This window comes from Marmota marmota, unplaced genomic scaffold (genome assembly GCF_001458135.2).
Source record: "Marmota marmota marmota unplaced genomic scaffold, marMar, whole genome shotgun sequence".
In the NCBI taxonomy this organism is placed as follows: Eukaryota; Metazoa; Chordata; class Mammalia; order Rodentia; family Sciuridae; genus Marmota; species Marmota marmota.
In genome coordinates, this window is record NW_026000108.1 from 31,210,077 (window position 1) to 31,230,693 (window position 20,617).

Here is a 20,617-nt window from a genome sequence, read left to right on the forward strand (position 1 = left end):
TCCCTGTAGCTTTTTTTTTTTTTTTTTAGAGTGGGAGGTACCAGGGATTGAACTCAGGGGCACTCAACCATTAAGTCACATCCCGGCCCTATTTTGTATTTTATTTAGAGACAGGGTCTCACAGAGTTGCTTAGCGCCTCGCTGTGCTGAGGCTAGCTTTGAACTCATGATCCTCCTGCCTCAGCCTCCCAAGCCACTGGGATTATAAGTGTGCACCCCTGCACCCAGCTCCCTGTAGCTTTTTTATACCACAATTTAGAACTGGATTACTTGGAGTTTGCCTTGAGTCCATCCCCCATCATAAACCTCCATGTGTTTTGCCTCTTCACTCCACTTCCCAACCTAAGTGTTCATGAGACAATTTCTCTAAAGATTACAAATACAAAAGGAAATGAACTCGTAGATGTCTCCTAAGAACATCTGCATAAACTCAGCAAACTTGATCCATTTTTGTGTTCTAATTAGAAATTGTTGACGATATATATTTTTTCCAGCTGTGTCTTTTGGCCAGATGCTGCAAAATGAGATAATCTCTTGTTCAATATCTGTATCAGGTTGCACATTAACTTAAATAATTGGGTTAGTATGTCATGGGCCATTTAAGAGTGCAGTTGTATTGCCAGTATCCCCAGATTGCTCAAGGGTCTTTTTTGCCTTAGTCCCTCTTGGTGTGATTGAAACTGGGGCAATAAGCTGGTGATCTGAAATGCATTTTCTGCTTACAATTGGAAGATCTATTTGCTTTCTTGGCAACCTGTTTAAGAATTCAGCTTTAGTATTTCAGTGAAAGCAGATTGGCGTGTTTTAGTTAGTCCCCAGTGTTGTCAGTATACTAGAATTTGCATTTGGATGTTTTTAGCCCGTCTTGCTGGGTTGCAGATTTAAAGGACAGGGCTTCTACTTTTCTCGGGCTGCCTTCCGCCCTTGGCAAATTCCTCCAAACTGAATTGGGGGGCATGCTGTCCCCTTCGCTGTTTGCCATGCGCCCATTCCCTCTGGCAGGAGTGAGCTAGAAAAGCAGAGGCCAGGCTCCAGGGAAGACTGCCAGGTCTCTTCCAGCTGCTGACCTTCCACTGCCCTGCTCCCTCCCCACTGCTTTTGCTCCCAGGGACGATGGGGGCAGTAGTTCATGTGCAACCTGGTCAGGGAAGCTGTTTAATGTGATCTGATGACATTTGGGTTTAGCTTTGGATTATCTCCTAAGATGCTGGTGGGTGTTTTCAGTAGAATTAGGCCCCCCCCCACCACAAATTCATACGTTAAAGTTCTAACTCAATTCAATTCTGCAATGTGGGTTTCAATCTGTGAGAGTATTTCACTGTAACTTTCCTAACAATATGTATTATTTTTTTCTTAAAATCTCCTGATATCTAGCACATTTCTAACTGAAGAAGTATTAATGTTTGCTGAATGATTGATTATATTGCCTCTACGAACTTTTTTTTTTTGTCTTTTGCAAAACACCACCTAGTATTCCCTGTAGGGATCTCTGAGAACATGTTCAGTTGACACCCCCTCGATGCTGACAGTTTGCTCCTCTATTCCCCTCCCCATTCTCCTCATCCTCCCATCCTCCAGCCCAGAAAAAAAGGAAAGTCTTTACCTACATCTAACTCTACTCCTGCCAGCAGTAGAGGGCATTGCATGCACATCAGGCCAACTTCTCCTAGAACCTCTGTCTCCACCGAGGAGCTGGGTTAGGAAACCTCTGTTTTCACACCTCACTCCATTGCGCAGAACTGTGAGCTAACTGGCAACTCAAAGTTGCAAAAGCCAACTGACTGCCCTAACCCCAGGGGCTTTCTGGAAAGCACCCTACAATGACAAAGAGTACTCTGGATGAGGATTTCAGTGTGAAACTCTGCCGTGTGGAGGACACAGTCCCTGCCCTCCAGGACATATGCAACAGCAGCAGAGACAAAGAACATACATGGCTATCCTACGAGACAGCATTGATGATAAATCCTATAGTAGAGATGTGGGGGAAACAGGAAGAAGACGGTTTTGACTGGGGCAGCCAGGAAAGACTTCACAGTGAAAAATTATGGAAGGAGATAGAGGGAAATGTACCCTGTGGAAGGAGACAGTGTACAGAAAACGTAAAGCTGTGGTCCAGATATTCCCACTAGCATTCTCCTTAACACAGGAAGCCTGGAAACAAGCAGGCTGACATTGGTGGGGATACACCAGGGCGAGTCAACCAGCTGGTCACATTTCCACTGTGTGTTTGCTGCGTGGAGCCTGGGCTGGTCAATTAATTAGTTTGTGTGTTGCCCCTGCTGGCAAACCAGCTATATTTGTTTTCTTTGCATTGTAACTCTCTCTCTCCTCACCTATCCTCTCCTCTCTTCCCTATCTTTTTTCTTCTCTCGTTTTTTTTTCTGTCTCCAGAAGTAAGTACAAGTGTAAGAAAAAATAACCAATACAATTTTGGTACCATTATGAAAACACAAATAACCGAGATGGAAACAGACCTCAATGGATCAGCAGCGGAGTCAATCAATCTGACGCTGTGGGGCTCATTTTTGGAGTGGAAAATGGCCCCCGATTACAGAAGGGGCCTGAGTGTTATAGTTTACAATGAGGGTGAATTAGTTATTGAGGCAGAATGTATTGGTTTGAGCAGTCAGGAAAAATGTTGTAAAAAGTCTGAAACTCATTGTCCCTGGGAAAAGCTCAGAACTCAATGTTCATTACTATCTCCTTCGTCTGGGACCCATTGTTACCCAGAGCTTCACTATTTGCTATTCTCCTTCCAGGACTCATCTGCAATGGGAAGAAAGGGTAAAAGTTCAGAGCCCAGCATTTCATTATCCACCTCCTCCCGTTAGGACCCATTGTGGTTAGGAAGGGATGGATGTTGCTTTTGGTGGAAATTCTGGGGATGAACCCCAGGAAAGGATGAAAGTTTGCTTTTCCCCCTGGAGGCCATTTTTCTGGGAAAGGATTTACTGGGAGAGGATTCATGATTTCCTTTCTCCTCCATCTTCCTCCAGGTCAGACAGTTTCAGTGTGTGTGTGTGTGTGTGTGTGTGGGGGGTTGTTGTCATTTCCCTGTCCTGGGGTTTGTCATTTTCTATATCCTTCAACAAGAACAGAGAGTTTGGATTTTAGGTTTTGAACCAAAACTTTCCTTGACTTATTTCTGATGATAAAAACAATGCTTGTGAGAAAACACTGAAAATACAAAAAGAAGTATAAAGAAGAAGTGGGCTGGGGTTGTGGCTCAGTGGTAGATAGCTTGCCTAGCATGTATGATGCGCTGGGTTCGATCCTCAGAACCACATAAAATAAATAAAATAAAGGTATTGTGTCCAACTGCAACTAAAATAAAAAGAAGAAGAAAAGAAGTCTTCATTAACCTCATTCAAAACAAGTCAAGTTATTATCAAGAAACAAGGGGTGACAAGAGTTGAGGAGGGTGTGGAGAAGAGACCAACTGTGCACCTGCCGGAGGGCGTTTAGGTTGGTGCAGCAACAACAGAAGACTTCTGGAGGCTCCTAGAGAAATTACACTCATTACTAATGGATGCCTCAGGGACCCTCTTCTGAGGATTTGCCCAAAGGAAATGAAATCACTACTTCATAAAAATCTCTGCACCCCCACGTTCACTGCAGTGTTCTGTACGATAGCCAAGACACAGAAATAATCTTCAACAGGCAAGTGCATAAAGAAACGATGGTGTGTTGTGTATATACCATGGAATATTATATGGCATTTAAAAACAGAGACTCCGCCATTTGTTACAACCGGGATGAGCCTGGAGGTCCTTATGCTAAGTGAAATAAACCAGATACAGAAAGAAAAATACTGCATGATATTGCCTATATGTGAAATTTATTAAAAAAAAAAGAAAAAGAAAAAAATTAAGTTTATAGAGATGAAGAATTAAACTGTTATTAGGATGAGTTGAGGGAGGGATGGGGAGGGAATAGGGAGATACAGACTAAAGGATGCAAAGCAATAGATATTATAGGATGAAGCTAAAGAGCTAATCTATGGCATGTTTATGAGTTGACATTTTGGTAATTTTCCTGTCCAGCCTTTCTGTATATATAAAACTTGAAAGCAAAAATAATTAAAATGGAGGCCAACTTCAACGGGTCAGCTATGCTTTTTATTAAGCAAGGAAAAGGTATATTTTCAGGAGCGAAAATGGCGATGGGCTACGACAAGGGTCTGAGTTTTATAGGATTTAGCAGAGCCATGTCATGGAACGAGTTGGTCAGCTACTTTTGGCGTGCTCATTTAGGGTGGGAGAGGAGGACAGGTAGGGAAGTTTTCTGGGGCCTATTGCAGTGGGGACAGTCAGTTCAGTCAGGAGTGAGTTGCTTTTGTCTTCTCCCCATTTTCCCTTCCTGCCTTCTCTCTGGCTGAGGCAGGCTGTCTTTATTAGTGAGCGGTGGAAGGGCACATCTTCAGGGGGGAAATTGGTGACTGGTTACAAGAGGAGTCTGTTTTTCCTAGGTCTTAATGAGAGTTAATCATAGCCGAATGTTTAGTGTGACTTAATCATTAGAGACTGAGGACAAAGTGCCAGTTGGGCCATTAGGAAACTAGTTGTGCACGTTAAAAATCTAACTCAGGAAAACAGTTGTAAAAGCTTGAAACCCATTGTTACTGGATGAAAGGCCAGAGCCAGGGCCTGTTGTTTGCCTTCCCCTCCTTCCCTCCGGATCACACTGTCCTCCTTTTCTCCCTGGGTGCTGTTCCTCTTTCTTGGGGGATGTTATTTTCTGTATCCTTCACAATAGACATCTCCACACAAGTGGCAGGAAGGTGGGTGGGAGAGTAGCTGCAGATAGGGGAAATGCCCTTGGGCTTATTCTCCATGTCCTTCAAAATTAATAGAGGTGGGATCATATTTTACATGTGTTTAAAATTAATTATAATTGTTACAAACATACTCCGTAATATGTAACATATGATTTGTTTTTCTATTGTTGGACATTCAGGCTGATCAGTCTTCATCACTGATAATATGATGAACATCTATCCTTATTTCTCATTATTTCCAAAAGCAAATTCTTAGATTCCTAATTTGAAAGCAGGCAAATTGATACCAGAGACTAGAATCTAAACTGTTGTGTCATTGCTGGGTAATTTTGAAAGAATGATAAAACATAATTGTAGGAAAATATTGTTTGCATTTTGGAGAGGTAAGTTCTTTCTAAGCAACCTCTACCATTACAAACTAGGGCATAGCATATGTAAACATATTATCAAAAAATGCAAATATATGTAACATACTGACTCTGAACTGCATTTCATCTTGAGTGGCCAATATTGCATTTCTACCCATTTTTTTTCCTCTAGAGATTGTGGGAAATGAAGAATTTTCGGACAATAGGCCCCAAAGAGATTACATTCCTGTTCCCCTACCTGGCCTCCTCCCCTACCCTAAATGATCCGGCCACCAAAACCCCTCCCATGACCTGGCTCTGTCCCCTGCCCATCAAAAGGGCCCACCAAAGTCACTAACTCCTCCCATGACCTTGTTCTGCTGTAAAACCCAGACCTTTGTGGTGTCCCGCCGCCATTTTGCCCCTAAAGATGTGCCCCTCCAGTGCTGAATAAAGCATCACTGGTCCATGAGCTCTGCCTCATTTTTCTTTTTCTTTTTGTATTCCCTTCCATGTGCTTTCAGGGAAGCTCTTGTTTATTAGAAGCTGTGATTTCCTGCTTCCCCAAAATGTGCAGCTTTTTTATGTTTCACTTCTCTTATTGTTTCACTCTGTCTTTTCCTTCATTTTCCCACTCACCCTAGCCAGACGACTGTGTGTACTAGAGTTCTGCTGGGAACTTGAGGATAAACTAGGGAATTACACTGTAGTAGAGTTCAACAGATCAGAATATTTAACATTAGCCTTCTCATTCTTTTTTTTTTAAATGTTTATTTATTAGTTGTAGGTAGACACCATACGCTTATTTTATTTATTTATATGTGGTGCTGAGAATTGAAGCCAAGGCCTCACACGTGCTAGGAGAGTGCTCTACCACTGAACCACAACCCTAGCCCTAGCTTTCTCATTCTTAAAAATCCTCTGACAAATCTTTGCCTCCATCCTCCAATCCTCCAATACTCCTCCGGGCCCTGGCTTCTCACTGCGTTGCCAGCCCTTCCTCTTCAGCCTCTGTATTCCTTTGCAAGCTAGTCCCAAGGCTAGTTCATTTCTCCTCAATAGCAGTTCAGGGATACGGTTGTTACCCCTCTTCTAAAAGCATTTTTGCTATTAGTTCATCTAGTAAACTAATATTTCAATTAGGACTGCATTGTGTGTAACATATACCCCAAACCAATGGTGGGCCAAGCAAGCAGGAAGCTGATTTCTCTTCTCTATGCAAATGGAGCCCAGAGGTAGATGTCCAAGGTGGGTATGGCAGCAACACCAGCATCAGGGGCTCTCTGTTCTTCTTTCTTGTTCCTCTAAGCTGAACTCATGGCTTTTACTTCATGGTTCAAGATGGCTGCTCAGACTTGAGCATCAAGAAGGAGAGACAAAGGAAAGAGCAACTGCTCTCATCAGGAACACTCCTGAAGGGTGCTGGGGGTTTTGCTTTATATCCCATTAGCCAGAACTCAGCCATAGGGTAACAGCTAGCTGAAAGGAAGATGGGAAAAAAAAAATAGCCTTATTCTGAGCTACCATGTACTAGTTAAAAAATATGTGTTATGTCTAAGGAGTGGGATTTGGGGGCATAACTTAGCATCTCCACCATATCAAATTATGTTTTCTTTCTTTCTTTCTTTCTTTCTTTTTTTTTTGAGTACTGGGGATGGAACTCAGAGGCACCTCATCACTAAGCCACATCCACGGTTCTATTTTGTATTTCATTCAGAGACAGGGTCTCACTGAGTTGTTTAGTGCCTTGCTTTTGCTGAGGCTGGCTTTGAACTCTTGATCCTCCTGGATCAGCCTCCCCAGCCACTGGGATCACATGCATGTGCCATCTCACCCAGCCTCAAACTATGTTTTCTAACTTTTCAAAATAATTTGTTTTTATTTTTTAACTTCAATTGTACATATTAATGTGGTAATGTTTCAATACAGGTATACATTGTGTTCCACATGTTCATTTTCTCAAGACTTTATTGATGGATATGGAAAATGACAAACCCTAAGTGTGGCCTGGGGAGAGGGAGTGAGAAAGAAGGCAATACATTGATAGCATTGATCCCTTTCCCAATACATTCTTTCCCAGTGACAAGATAGGCCCTGGGGAGGAGATATCCATCAAGTCTGGAATGACAGTCTCTGGGAAGAGGCCAAAGCATTGCTCCTTCCCCAAACAAATCCTTTTCCAGATACTGACTGCTGACCCCAGACCCTCCATCTGGCCTGGGAAAACAGACCCCAAATTCCTGTGTGCCCAAACTGACACGCTCATTAATTAAGTCACCTTTCAGTGTGACCTACATAAGCACAGACTCCCCCTTTGGCCAGTGGCTACTTTTCTACCAGGAAAATGGAGTGATTCTGTTGGTGAATAAAGGCTTTTGCTGATCTGTGAAGTTTGTGCCTGGCTCCGTCCTTTTGTGATAACATTTATTATTTCTTCTCTTTTCTTTTTCTCCATGCTGGGGATTGAACCCAGAGGCGCTCTACAGCGACATCCCCAACCCTTTGTATTTTTTATTTTTAGATGGAGTTTCACTAAGTTGCTGAGGCTGGCCTTGAGCTTGTGATCCCCCTGCCTCAGCACCCCATGCCCTCCATTAGTGGGATCACAAGCATGAACCATTGTGCCTGGCTATCATTTCTTTATGGTGAAAAATTTCAAAATCCCTTCTAGCTTTTGAGTTTTGCAGATAAGGTTAGGCTTTTTAAGTTGTGGCAAGAACACACACAGAGACACAAGAATGTTCACTGTTTACAGTGAGGTATGTGGTGGGAGAGGAGCCTGAAAAGACAGGCAGAGGCCATGTTAGGAAGGCTCTGAATGTCGGTCTAAGAAATGTGATTTTGCCATGTAGGCAGTAGGAAGCCAAATGTATTCTTATATTTGATACACACTCTTCCAGAGATTTAAGCTGATGGCCTATTTGAGCTACTTTGATTTTTTGTTTGGTGTTATAGTGCTGGGGATTGAACCCAAGGCCTGTGTATGCTAGGCAAGCACCCTACCATGGAACTACATCCCCAGCTCTTATTTTGACACAGAGTCTCACTAAATTTCCAGGCTGGCCTCGAACTTGAGATTTTTCTGCCTTAGCTTCCCTAGTCACTGCCATTACAGGTATGTGCCCCCCACTATGCCCTGCTGTTAGATATTTTTTGTAATATAAAAATGGTAACTCACAAAGGCTAAGATTTAGAAAAGAGAGGAAAGGATTAAAGCACCCATGGACCATCCTGTCGCCTAAGACAGTTCCTGTTTGGGGCTTGGCATGGATGTCATTGTAGTGTACACCATCCTAAGTTCTGTTCTTCTTTTCCTTTTTTTCCTTACATCATTGGTATCTGCTCTTATGGCCACAGGATCTTCCTAGATGTTATTTTTTAAATGCCTGTGAAATTTCCCAATAAAATAATCTATCAGTCATTTCTATATATCATTCTACATTGCTGGCCATTTAGGTGGTGGGTTAATGAAGTTCTTTTATATTGCACAAGATGTTGATAGCTTTGGCTTCAGATTTTCATTATTCGTTGCTGCATCATTAAAAACCCCTCAGTTTCAAGTTTTAGAACAATGAATTGTGACTTAGATAATGAAGGCATTTTATTATCTCACTAAAATACTAAAATTGAGGTGGAGGTGGGTCAGCACGGTTGGGCTTCTGGCTTTGTCTCTGCAGTTTTCTTGGTGTTCTTCCTGAGGTAGCTGCTGGAAGCCCCCAGAGCAAAGCAGGAAGGGAAGGCTGGAGTTTGTGCCTGGGCCCCACGGCCATTCACAGCTGCAGGGGAAGGTAGGAAGCCAAGAAACAGAAGATTCTTTATCTCTGTCTTCCACCAGACATCATGATTCATCCTCTGGTACAGGACATTTTGTCCATCTCCAAATAGATGTTCTTTTAGCAAAAGAAGAAGAAGAAATGACTATTATGCAGGTAGTTATTTATATTAAACCTAGAGACTTATTGAGGAGACATGTAAAAACCACAGAAATGGGTTTTTAGGTTGAGTTCTCAAAGCCTGCCCTACATGCTGCATGGGCCAGAATGGAGAAACAGGCCCCCCAAATACAGCACTGTGATTCCACATTGCTTTTTAAACACTGAAACCACATCAGCCTTTTTGTTATATTAAAAAAAAAAAAATTCCCAGTAAACCAAAAAAAAACCAAAAACCTGAAGTGAAACCAAATGCATTAGAGAATCACAGAAGAAAATAGAGAATAAGCTGAGCATATAAAACACTTAAATACTTTTAAAAACACAAATTGTCAGTTGAATTAAACTTAGTAAACCTGTACTTAAAAAAAAAAGAAACAGAACAAAATAAAAAACAACCAACACTGATTATAATGTTTATCCTTCTGATTACAGAGTTAATTTTTATTGACTATCAAAAATCTGCTTAGTAAAAACATTAAATGAAAAATATATTTTCTACTACACTATTCAAAGACATTGTTACTGTTTGGGATAATTATTTTTGGTCTTTCAGATATGATTATTTTTTCACATAAAATTGGGATTTTACTGTATAAGCAGTTTAGTTTTATAACTTATCCTTAATACTACTAATAAGTCTATGGTTATTTAAAAGTAAGGCATTGGGCTGGGGTTGTGGCTCAGTGGTAGAGCACTTGCCTAGCATGTGTGAGGCACTGGGTTTGATTCTCAGCACCATATATAAATAAATGAGTAAAATAAAAGTCCATCAACATGTAAAAAAAAAATGTCCAGAGGATTAAGAAAAAAAAAAAAAAGTAAGACATTTTCTCCACTTTTTTACATCTCCCTCTTTCATTCTATATGTAATTCTTGAACTACAAATAATTAATTTGAAAAGTCATTTGTTTCCTGGGAGGAAAAATGCTACAGAAGTACACTGATCCAGAGAGTTCTCTCATTCATTAGCTTTGTGCCCTTATATAAGTTGTTCAAATTTTGGAGTTTCATTTATAAAATGAAGATTCTGATAATAATAATAATAATAATAATAATAATAATAATAAGTTTTGCTATGTTATAGTGATCTTTTGGACATCAAATTTTAAAATTGAATATAAATTCAAAGTTAAAATAAAACTTAGTAATGTTAACATTCTTTCAAAATATTTTTAAAAATTTCAAAGCATTTTGTATTTAGAAGACTAATTTAAAAGACAGGAATTAGGGAGCAAAAATTCTATATTTTGCATAACAAATATTTTCTGTAGAGATAGGTTTGCTCAAAATTGTAAAAATTGATGTTTTTGATAAACATGAGAAATCAAAATTTTATTTAGAAAAAAGTGTCTTAATAGGAATTTTGCTTTTTAAAAGATTTGTGTGGTAAAACAGTAAAAAGAACATACATTTGTTTATAACTAATATTGAATTTATTTATCTTTTAAAAAATATTTATTTTTTAGTTGTAGTTGAACATAATGCCTTTATTTTATTTATTTTTATGTGGTGCTGAGGATCAAACCCAGGGCCTCTCACGTACTAGGCGAATGCTCTACCACTGAGCCCCTAATATTGAAATTTTATGTATAATTTTAAATGAATTTAAGCAGAAAGTGCTCATTAAAGAGAATACACAAGACTACTTCCTTTTCTTCTAAATGATTAAAAATATGCCCAGGCACAATAATTTAGGTAATAACAATAAGAAGAAAACAGCAGGTTTAGTTTGAAACCAGATCTTGTAATCGTTGGCTGCACTTGTCGCAAACATGTTTTCTTCAAATAAGCATCAAGCATTTCCCACTACCTCTTTCTTTTTGAGTTCAGACACTGAATTAATTTCACAGAAACCTCACTGCCTTATTTCTGAATACTTCTTTATCTTCCCCTGAGAAGATTCAGCTAGTACGGGATATCTTTTCCAGCTATGATTTCTATTTTAAGGGAAAGTTAAGACAGGTCTTCTATGTGGTCTAATGCAAAAACCTGTGGAATCCCTGTTTTAGGAGTCTTTACAGAGGTTGGAATTTGCGCCTGGTTGGGATCATCTACATGTGACCCTGTAGAGGCTGAATAATGAGGAAGATAGTTTTGCTGTACTTGGCTGTGGTCCAGTGAGTCTCCTCTGAGAAGTGCTATAAATCACTGGTTGTTATGTAAAATGTTGCAACTGAAGCAATGACTAAGCTTTATAGAGAAAACTTAGGTAAACTTGCTCAATGCAGTTAGAAGGAAAAAAAAAAAGAACAATGAATTTTTTCATCTGGTTCAGATAAATAATAGATGGTATAATAAAAAAAAAATTGGGGAAATACAGAAAAACAGAAAGAAAAACATAAAAATCACTTATGACCTGGCACATAGGGATACTTGTATGTAATAACAACTTAAATTCAAATTTTGTTTTTATTTATTTATTTAGGTATGTATGTTATATATGCACATATGTTTTGTGCTACTGGGGGTTGAATCCAAGAGTTCTCTACCACTGAGCTATATCCCCAGCCCTTCTTATTTTATTTTGAGACAAGATCTTGCTAAAGCTGCCTGGGCCGGCCTAAAACTTCTGATCCTCCTGTTTCGGCCTCTGTAATAGCTGTTATTATGCACCACAATTCCCAGCCAAATTCAAGCTTTATAACAGGCTTCTCCCTACCCCCACTTAATAGCAAATTGTAAACATACTCCTGTGTCATCGAGGATTCTTTGATTTATAGTGAGAGCCAATATGTCTGCTTCTTAGGACTGAGCCACCAGCAGTAGAGAGTTGGGCCTCTTAGAGAACAGTGGTGGCCTCTACTGCCCACACCTATATCTTTTCCATTGAGTCCATAACTGTTTCTGATATGCAATGCCAAATGGCACCAGGTCTCAGCTGGATGACATGATATTTTTTATTATCTATTTTCTTATTCTATCTATGGGCTTAATTAGAATTTACAAATAAACACAAACTTTCAAACAGGTATTTCAAACTGATAGTTTCCATGAAATTTGCTTCAGTGATAAAGTGAATGGAATTCATATTTTTACTTAGATGATCTGACATTTTTCACTTATATTGAATAAGGGAATATTTCCAAGACAAAAAGTTAATTTATAAAAAAGAAGGGGGAATACTTCCCAAAGCTCTAGCCAAATTGTTGCAGATTTACCAAAAGGTAAGATATAAATTACCTCTTGAAGTGAAGAAAGCTTGCTACTTTTTGGTAAACCATTTTTTTTGGGGGGGAGGTGGGTTTGGGGATTGAACTCAGTGGCACTCAACCACTGAGCCACATCCCAGCCCTATTTTGTATTCTAGTTAGAGACAGGGTCTCACTGAGTTGCTTAGCACTTTGCTTTCGCTGAGGCTGGCTTTGAACTCGCAATTCTTCTGCCTCCGCAAGCCTCTAGGATTACAGGTGTGCGCCACCACACCCGATCTGGTAAACAATTTGTTATTGTTGCTGTTTTTTATTTGATTTGATGCAGTGTTTTAAAATGTTTACTTTTTGCTTTTTAAATTTTTGGGGGGACTAGTGACTAAACCCAGGGCCTTGCACATGCTATGTAAATACACTCCCACTGAACTACAACCCCAGCCCTTTTCAACCATTTTTAACACTATAAAAGGAATTTTTAAAACAAGCAAAATCTGCATCCATTCAAAGCCAAAAATCTATAAATATTCTGGGCATTTGGGTAAAAAAAAAATTTTTTTTTTTAAAGAGCTACATGTAATTAAAACCATTGGTCTTTCTATTTTCAACTCAGAATGTACCCTGATTTCCTTGTGCTGGTTTTATGTTTCCATAAGATGCATTTTATTCACTTAAGAGACCTTTCTGTTCAAATCATGAACTGACAATCCATAGTAATTCTATCTAGAGTTGTGTGGCTTTCAGACGAGAGTGACACACCTAACCCATGAATCAATGCGTGTCTGTAGCAGTTCCAGAGCTTTTTCAGGAGAGCAAATAAAATTTATTTTCACAAGTCCTTCTCATTGCCAGCAGAACTGTTTAGTAGTACATGTTTATTTATATCATGGTAATAATTAATAAAATACGGTGTCTAAAAATGAATGTGACTGAAAGTTGTGCCCTAGATACCAAAGCAGGGAACGAGAGGCTTCTTAGGAAAATAAACAATATGAAAAGAGGCAAAGAACTATTCTTTAAAAGTGCAAGGAACAGAGAGAGAGAGCAAAGGAAAATGCTTCTCTTTTCTTGATGAGAAAAATGATAATTTTTTTAAAAAAATAATTTTTAGTTGTAGATGGACACAATAACTTTATTTATTTATTTTTTATGTGGTGCTGAGGATTGAACCCAGTGCCTCACACATGCTAAACAAACTCTCTACCATTGAGCTACAACCCCAGCCCCAATAGTGGTAATTTTTGAAGTTTAAAATAGATCTTCACCAAATAAGCCATTTGGAATCAGGATGGAGGAAAACAACTTGAGAGGTTGACTACCCACCTGTGTGAGAGTACTTGCAAATAATATTTAAATGGTTTAGATCTATCCTATATTCAAGGGTACCAAAAATACTAGTTAAATTCAACTGGCTAGAAAAAAGCATAAAGAGGTACTATGGAATCAGGCTGTGCCATTTGTTGTGTTTGTAGCCCTAAGCATAATATTTAAGCTCTCTACGCCCCAATTTCCTTCTTTGCAAAGAGAGATAAGTCTGATCTGGTACCTTCCTCATAATTTGGGGGATCATTAAGTGAGGAAATGCCTAGACACTGCTTAACTGACACATGTTAGGTTTACAATAAATGGTAAAGCAGTCTGACCATTATTATTAAGTTATTCTTAGAATTTGGTTAAAAAGATGAACAGAGCAGAGACCAGCAAACTGAGGAAGAAAGCAGCACTGTGGAACTAGGGGGAATTTTCCACTCAGTCCCTGAGCTCTGGCCGTATTTTTCTCTAGGTGTCAGTTAGCAATCCAATATGAAAACAGGTACAGGGATTTGGAGGAGAGACCCAAAGGACCAGAAAAGTGAAGGGGTAAGCAGTTCAGTGGAGGTATGGGGTTGAGAGGTGAGCATGAACTTGGTCCCCTGCCCATTGGGGAAGAGCTACCATACAGAGCTGTGTGGTCCGCATCTCTCCCTTCTAGGTACATCCAGAGAGGAGGCAGGGCTCCCATGACCCAAGGGAAGGCCGATCATGGTGATGAACGTGATCATGAAACCTAGGGATTCATGCCAATGGTAAGAACCATTAACCTTTAAGATGATCATTGGATGATTTAAAAAGACCTTACCTCTTTTTTCCACCAAGACCTTGTTTATTATTTAAAAATTATTTTTATTTTGGTACTGAAGATTGAACTCAGGGGTGCTTAACCACTGAGCCACACCCTCATCCCTTTTTAATATTTTATTTAGAGACAGGGTCTTGCTGAGTTGCTTAAGACCTCATTAATTTGCTGAGGCTGGCTTTGAACTCCCGATCCTCCTGCCTCAGCCTCCAGAACTGCTGGGATTACAGGTGTGCACCAGCATGCCCAGCATGACCACCCTATTTAAACATGTACATCTTCAAGCTTCCTATCTCCCTTCTCTGCTTTATTTTCCTTGAGCACATTGGAACACAATGCATTACTAAATTGCGCATGTTTCTTATCCTCCTGGTAAGTGCAAACTAATAAAAGTAGACTCTTCTTGTTCTTGTTTTGCCTGCTATCTTTTAGTACCTACCACAATGCTTAGTAAATAGTATTGTAACTGTTTAATATTTGCAAAATGAAAAGAAAGGATAAATTCTCAGTTATCTTAAGGTATTTATAGTGTGGTAGTAGATGAGCTCAGGAGGCATTTCTGAAGTTTATGTGGTGCTCAGATTATGCATAAGAAATAGTGTCATTAACAATTTGACTTAAGGGCTGGGGAGGTGGCTCAAGCGGTAGCGCGCTCGCCTGGCATGCGTGCAGCCTGGGTTCGATCCTCAGCACCACATACAAAGATGTTGTGTCCGCCGAAAACTAAAAAATAAATATTGAAGAAATTCTCTCTCTCTCTCTCTCTTAAAAAAAAAAAGACTTCAACATATCAGCAATGACATCAACTTCCTTAATAAGACTCCTAAAGCTTAAGAAATAAAACCAAGAATTGATAAGTACAATGTCATCAAATTATAAAACATATACACGGTAAAGGAAAAGAAGAAAATAAATAAAGCATTTATAAGATGGGAGAGAAATGTTTAAAAAAAACAAAACAAAACAATTTGACTTAAAAAATTCTGGATCCTTTTAACCCATTGAGACAGCATATAACATTAGAATCCAGTGCATGGTGTTTAAACTTTGTTTCCCCAGAATTTAGAAACTGGAAAAAGCTTCTCAAATCTTCCAGTTCAACTGTTGTTATTTAAAGAAGGGAAAGAGATAGAGGAGAAAAATTCCAGAAGTCAAAAGCTAAAACATCAGTGACAATAAATACATGAAATGTCTACTACATCTGAGGTAACTATAGAGCCTTTTGTTCTTTTCTTTTTTTCCTCATAAAACTCTTCCAAGATAGATATTATTATACCTATTTTGCAGATAGGAAGATCAGGGCCTCATTCTTTTTTTTTTTTTTTTAAGAGAGAGTGTGTTTTAATATTTATTTTTAGTTTTCTTTTTTTTTCGGCGGACACAGCATCTTTGTTTGTATGTGGTGCTGAGGATGGAACCCGGGCCGCAAGCATGCCAGGCGAGTGCGCTACCGCTTGAGCAGGGCCTCATTCTTAGGAATAAGTAGAGCAGGGATTTGAATCTTGCTTTGTCTGAATCCAGACTTCTACTTTCTCCAAGGGTTCAGCTTGCGTTTGTATGTAAGCTTCAACCTGCTCCCTCCAGAACTGTGCAAGAGACCTGTTAATTTGAAAAGATGTCAAGTTAGCGCCCATGGGCCTTAAAACTGAAATGTTTGCAACGCCTGCTCTGAGCAGATGTGCTGGGTTGCAGTTACCCTGTGATGTCTGTACCCAGACTGAAGATCCATATCAAGACAACGAGCAAACCGTAACTGTGAGAAGAAGCTGCAATGGCTTTCCTCATTCTCTTCTTTTTTAAACAAACCAGACTGTCAGCATCGGTGTGAAAGTTGAGTGCTTCACAGTAGTGACCCAGGAGCTAGTGCACTTGACCCAATTCAAACTCTTCTGCTTTTGTTCTCAGAGGCTGCCTCACCTTCTTAAAAGAAAAAAGAAAAAAAAAATCAATGCTGGCCAATCTATGTCTTTGTAGAGTGCATTTGATTTAGGAGACAGCCCTTTGGAGCTACATCCCGTGAATAAGGTGGGTGAACAAGCTGGATAATATTTTGAGTCATAAGTAAGCCGGGAATAGGGTGCAGTGATACTGATTTTGTCTTGTAGTTTATTAAACGGTCTCTGAAGGACTTTGTCAAGAGCTTCTAAAAGTGCTTTAACGAATGTCTGCAATGTTGGAAAAGCACATCAGCCGCCAAGGGTCTGCTTTGAAGGGTAACGGTCACTTGACTACATCAGCTCTGTCTGAGGTCTTTAAGAAGATGTTGAACCCTAACTATAGAGTCCAGTCTTGAATTATGACTTCGGGTGCTATCACCTTCTGCAATAAGACTCTGTCTGCATTGTTATGAATTGTAGTTCTGCAATAAAAAGAACCAGGATGTGAAGGTTTGCTCAGTAAACATGGTTCTACAAGGCAAAGAAACCAGGATGACAATGGCACCTCAGCATCCTGAGAACCTAATATTCACAGGAACAAAAAGTAATATGCCGAGCTACACTAAAAACTAAATAGACAATGAGAAAAGCGGCAGGTGGGGTGGGGTGGGGTGGGGTGGAGTGAATGATGTTTTTATGGTTCTGGCTCTAAGAGGGAAACTAGGAGATGTTTGAAATGATATTGTTATCTGGTTAGGGAGCCTGTTGTTTATAATGAATTAGAGGCACAAGGAGGAAGTCAGTCATGATATGTTTAGTCTGTGGCCTTTCTAAGATATTTCAATATTTAGAATTTTAAAGTGAACTTTGTATGAATGTCACTTTACACTGAAAGTGACACATCAGAATTAAGATATTTCTCTTAAGAAGAGTTAACATTTTATAATCCCCATCATGAAATCTCTCAATCAGAAGGCATTGGTGTTTTAATAGTCTTTTATCATTTAGAGGGGAGCTGGGTAAGAATAATTGCAATATGTTTTAATGATCTGAGTATGAAACTCAAAGCATTCAGACCAGATTTTAGTACATATTTCCCATCTTCTGAAACCACTGAAAATGTTTTATTAGGTGGCATATTACAAATGAAGGCCTCTGTAAACATTCAAAGCTGCCCTAAATCTAAATCATTTTGGTTAATATGATAAAAGTGAGAAGAAGAGGAAAAGTATTGTACAAACCCAGGGTAGAAACAATGTAGTGAACAAGTCTTGTCTCGGGATTACAAAGATTAATCCTTCATTACAAATTTACAATTGTCATTAAGAGTTCTCTCTGGCCTAAGTGGCAGAGAACCTTTCCAACTCACCACTTCTGCATGAGTTCAGGGTTCATAAGTCAGCAGATTGTTTAAAAATCTTCCATAATAGAGGTCCTGAGAGGAAAATTGAGCTCTTCTTTGGCCATATCATTTAGCATTTCAAAAGAATGTGTTTTGAGAAAGCCTTTGCCTTTTAACCTTGTCCTGTTGATTGCGTTTGTGGGAATCTCAGAGAAGGGCTCTTCAGAAAAGACACACCATTGGCCTGGGGCCTCTGACAGCCTGTGCTTCCCCACAGTGGCCCTGTTCCCTTCCCCTGGAGGCAGTGGGGTGAAAAGTCAGGACAGATGGAGGGGGGAACCTTGCTTCTGTTTTTCACAGGTCTTACAATTTCATGCAAATCATTTACCCAGCTGAGTTCTCTCTTTCCTCAGCGGTTAAAATAGGTTTTAAAATGTTTACCACATAGGACAGTTGGGAGGATCAGATGGGAGAATCAGTCTGTTCATCAGTAAGTGGTTTTTCAGGGAATATTCATGCCTGGGCTACCTGAGTGGGAAAAGCTGGGCCTCCAGCCTCCAGGGCCTCTGAGGGCACTTTGCAGGGCTGATTGATGGGTGGATTATGGTTCTTAAGGAGGGTCTGATTCCCACTACATATGTTATACCCATAAATTCCTTCCTCTCTGCCACTCTGAAGTCCTGAGATTCCCCCCATCTCTGTCCCAAGGCTGGACTACAGAGTATCAGAAGGGACACACTGAGAAGTTGTGTTAGTGCGTGAATGTATTTTAAGTCCTTTGCTTCTTTCCTCTGTCGCTACCCCTTTTAAACCCTGTTAAGAGACTGAGAGGGGGCTCCCAGTGACAGAGCACTTACCTAGCTGTGCAAGGCCTTGAGTTCAATTTATAAAGAAAAAAAAAATGTGAGAGAGGAAAGGAGGGATAAAAAGGAGAAAGAGTGAGAACACACAAGCACACTAGAAAAAAAAAGGCATTTTCAGGAAAGGAAGAGGCGTAGTTGTTTCTTCCCCTCCTCCTAAGAAGCCCCCTCTGAGATTCAACTATACGTGAAGATTAGAAGAACGTGAGAGACGGCTGGGAAAACTTTCTCACAGCCAGGAGCAGGAGGAAGCACGAAGCCTGGCCGTCTGAGACCGTCGGAAACCCACACTTCCACACCCAGAGCAAGAGCGGGTCCTTCAGCCGAGGAGGGTGGTCAGCCAGGGAGCGGGGCAGGGAGAGGAGTCTTGCAGTGAAGGTGGCAATGTCCTTCCAGGATGGGGTGGGAGTACCCGGGCCTGTGGACATCCTGACCCCAGAGTATGTCCACCCTTTTGTGCAGAAAATGTGCAGGGGCAGAGTCCATGTAGGCAGCTGCCCTGGTTCAATTCCTATGCTTTTCCAAAGGAAGGCAGTATCCACCTGGGACCCTGAAAAGAAGAAAAAAGAAAAAAAAAAAAACAAAAAAAACACTGGATCTCTTGCTAGAAGTATGACATCCCCCCACCCCCTTGTTGGCGATTGGACCCAGGAGTGCTCCACCACTGAGCTACATCCTCAGCCTTTTAAAATTCTTTTTTTTTTTTTTAATTTTTAAATTTTGTAAAATTTTGAGACAGGGTCTTGCTAAATTGCTCAGGCTGGCCTCAAACTTATGATCCTCCTGCCTCAGACCCCCAAATTGCTGGGATTATTCGCGTGGGCCACTTTGCTCTGCTATGACCTACTTTGGGGTCTTTTAGAAGCTTGAGTGAGAAACATTTTATGCTGAATTTTCTGACACACATCTGAAGTCAACCGTCATCTCTGGGTTGAACTGGAATGAAGGAGCCCCATTGTGGTGCGGCACACACTATATTAACACCCCGCCACACTTTGCCCTAGGCCCTTTCTAGATTTGCTTTCAGTAAGCTTTTTGGTGAGAGGAAATCAGTTTAACATTGAGGAAAAAAAAAATAAGGAACCACTTCACAAATCTTGTTGCTGACCATGGTGTCCTCTCCATGGGACCGCAGTGACAATGCTTCTCTTTCGTGTCAGCACTGGAGAGCTAGGAAGACTCTAGTACCCTGGTGACAAGTTTGTTTCTGTCCAGTGAGCACTGAATTTTCTATGCGGTTTGTTTCCTGCTTGGTTTCCGAAAAGCTTAGAACTACATAGCAGACATTTTTTGTATTAGCCTCACCTCTCGTTTTAGCTTGATTTTTGTCTTCATTTCTCTGGCTTTGTTTTTAGATTCTTTTTTGTTTTTAACTTGCTGTACTGACTAAGGTGCTGTATCTTTATCATCTGCCCTAAATCCTCTGATAAAGCCAGAGGCAAAGAAAATGTCCAACAAGTCGTATGCTCTGCTCCTGTACTAACATCACAATGGTAATCTGACAGTCCACTGAGAGTGTTCTGGAAGGAGATAATGTGCCCATCAGAAGGCTCCCAGGTCTTAGATGGCAGTTTGAGTTCCTGCTGCATTTTAATAAGCTGATACTTGAGTTCCTGTAAGAGGCTCTTGTGAGTTTGATAACTGTGTGTCCATCTACAAGAAAGTTCATCTTTGAACCAATTATTTCCTTCATCTCTACCCCAGGCACATTATTCTTCTTTCACGTCCTCGAACATTCCAAGCTCTTTCCTACTTCAGGGCCTCTGCACGTACTATTTATCTCTGCTTAAATTGTTCTTCTCCTCTCCCAAGCTATCTGCTTCTCATTCATTAGAGCACAGTGGCCTGTGCTCTAACCAGAATAACTGGGGAGTTTAAAACAAAATTGCTGTCCATGTCCTTTGGCAGCTCAATTCAATTACAGTCTTTGTGGGTGGGGCCCAGGCATTGATATTTTCTGAAAATCTTCTCAGACGATTCTAATTTTCAGCCAGGGTGAGAAACACAATTTTGAGTCTCAGCTTAAATGTCAGCTGCTCAAAGACGCCATCTTTGACCACCTCTAGAATATAGTTATTATGTTCTTGCCATCTGTGCAGCACGTTTTCTGATTCCTTTGTAATGGTCACCATAATTTGTTTTTGTTACCTGTGTTTGACTATTTGTTTGTGTCCCCCATTCTTCCCCAGGATTTAGGTGCTGGGAGGCCGGAAGTTT

General features: G+C 40.2%; 1 protein-coding gene across 1 annotated transcript in view; it reads left to right on the top strand.

The window, feature by feature from the left end:
* Nucleotides 1-16,227: 16,227 nt before the first annotated feature.
* Nucleotides 16,228-20,617, top strand: part of Rhoh (ras homolog family member H) — a 39,636-nt gene continuing 35,246 nt past the window's right edge. Inside the window, exon 1 of the mRNA XM_048784366.1 lies at nt 16,228-16,346. The gene's annotated coding sequence lies outside the window, so the exon portion shown is untranslated. The remainder of the gene's footprint in view (nt 16,347-20,617) is intronic.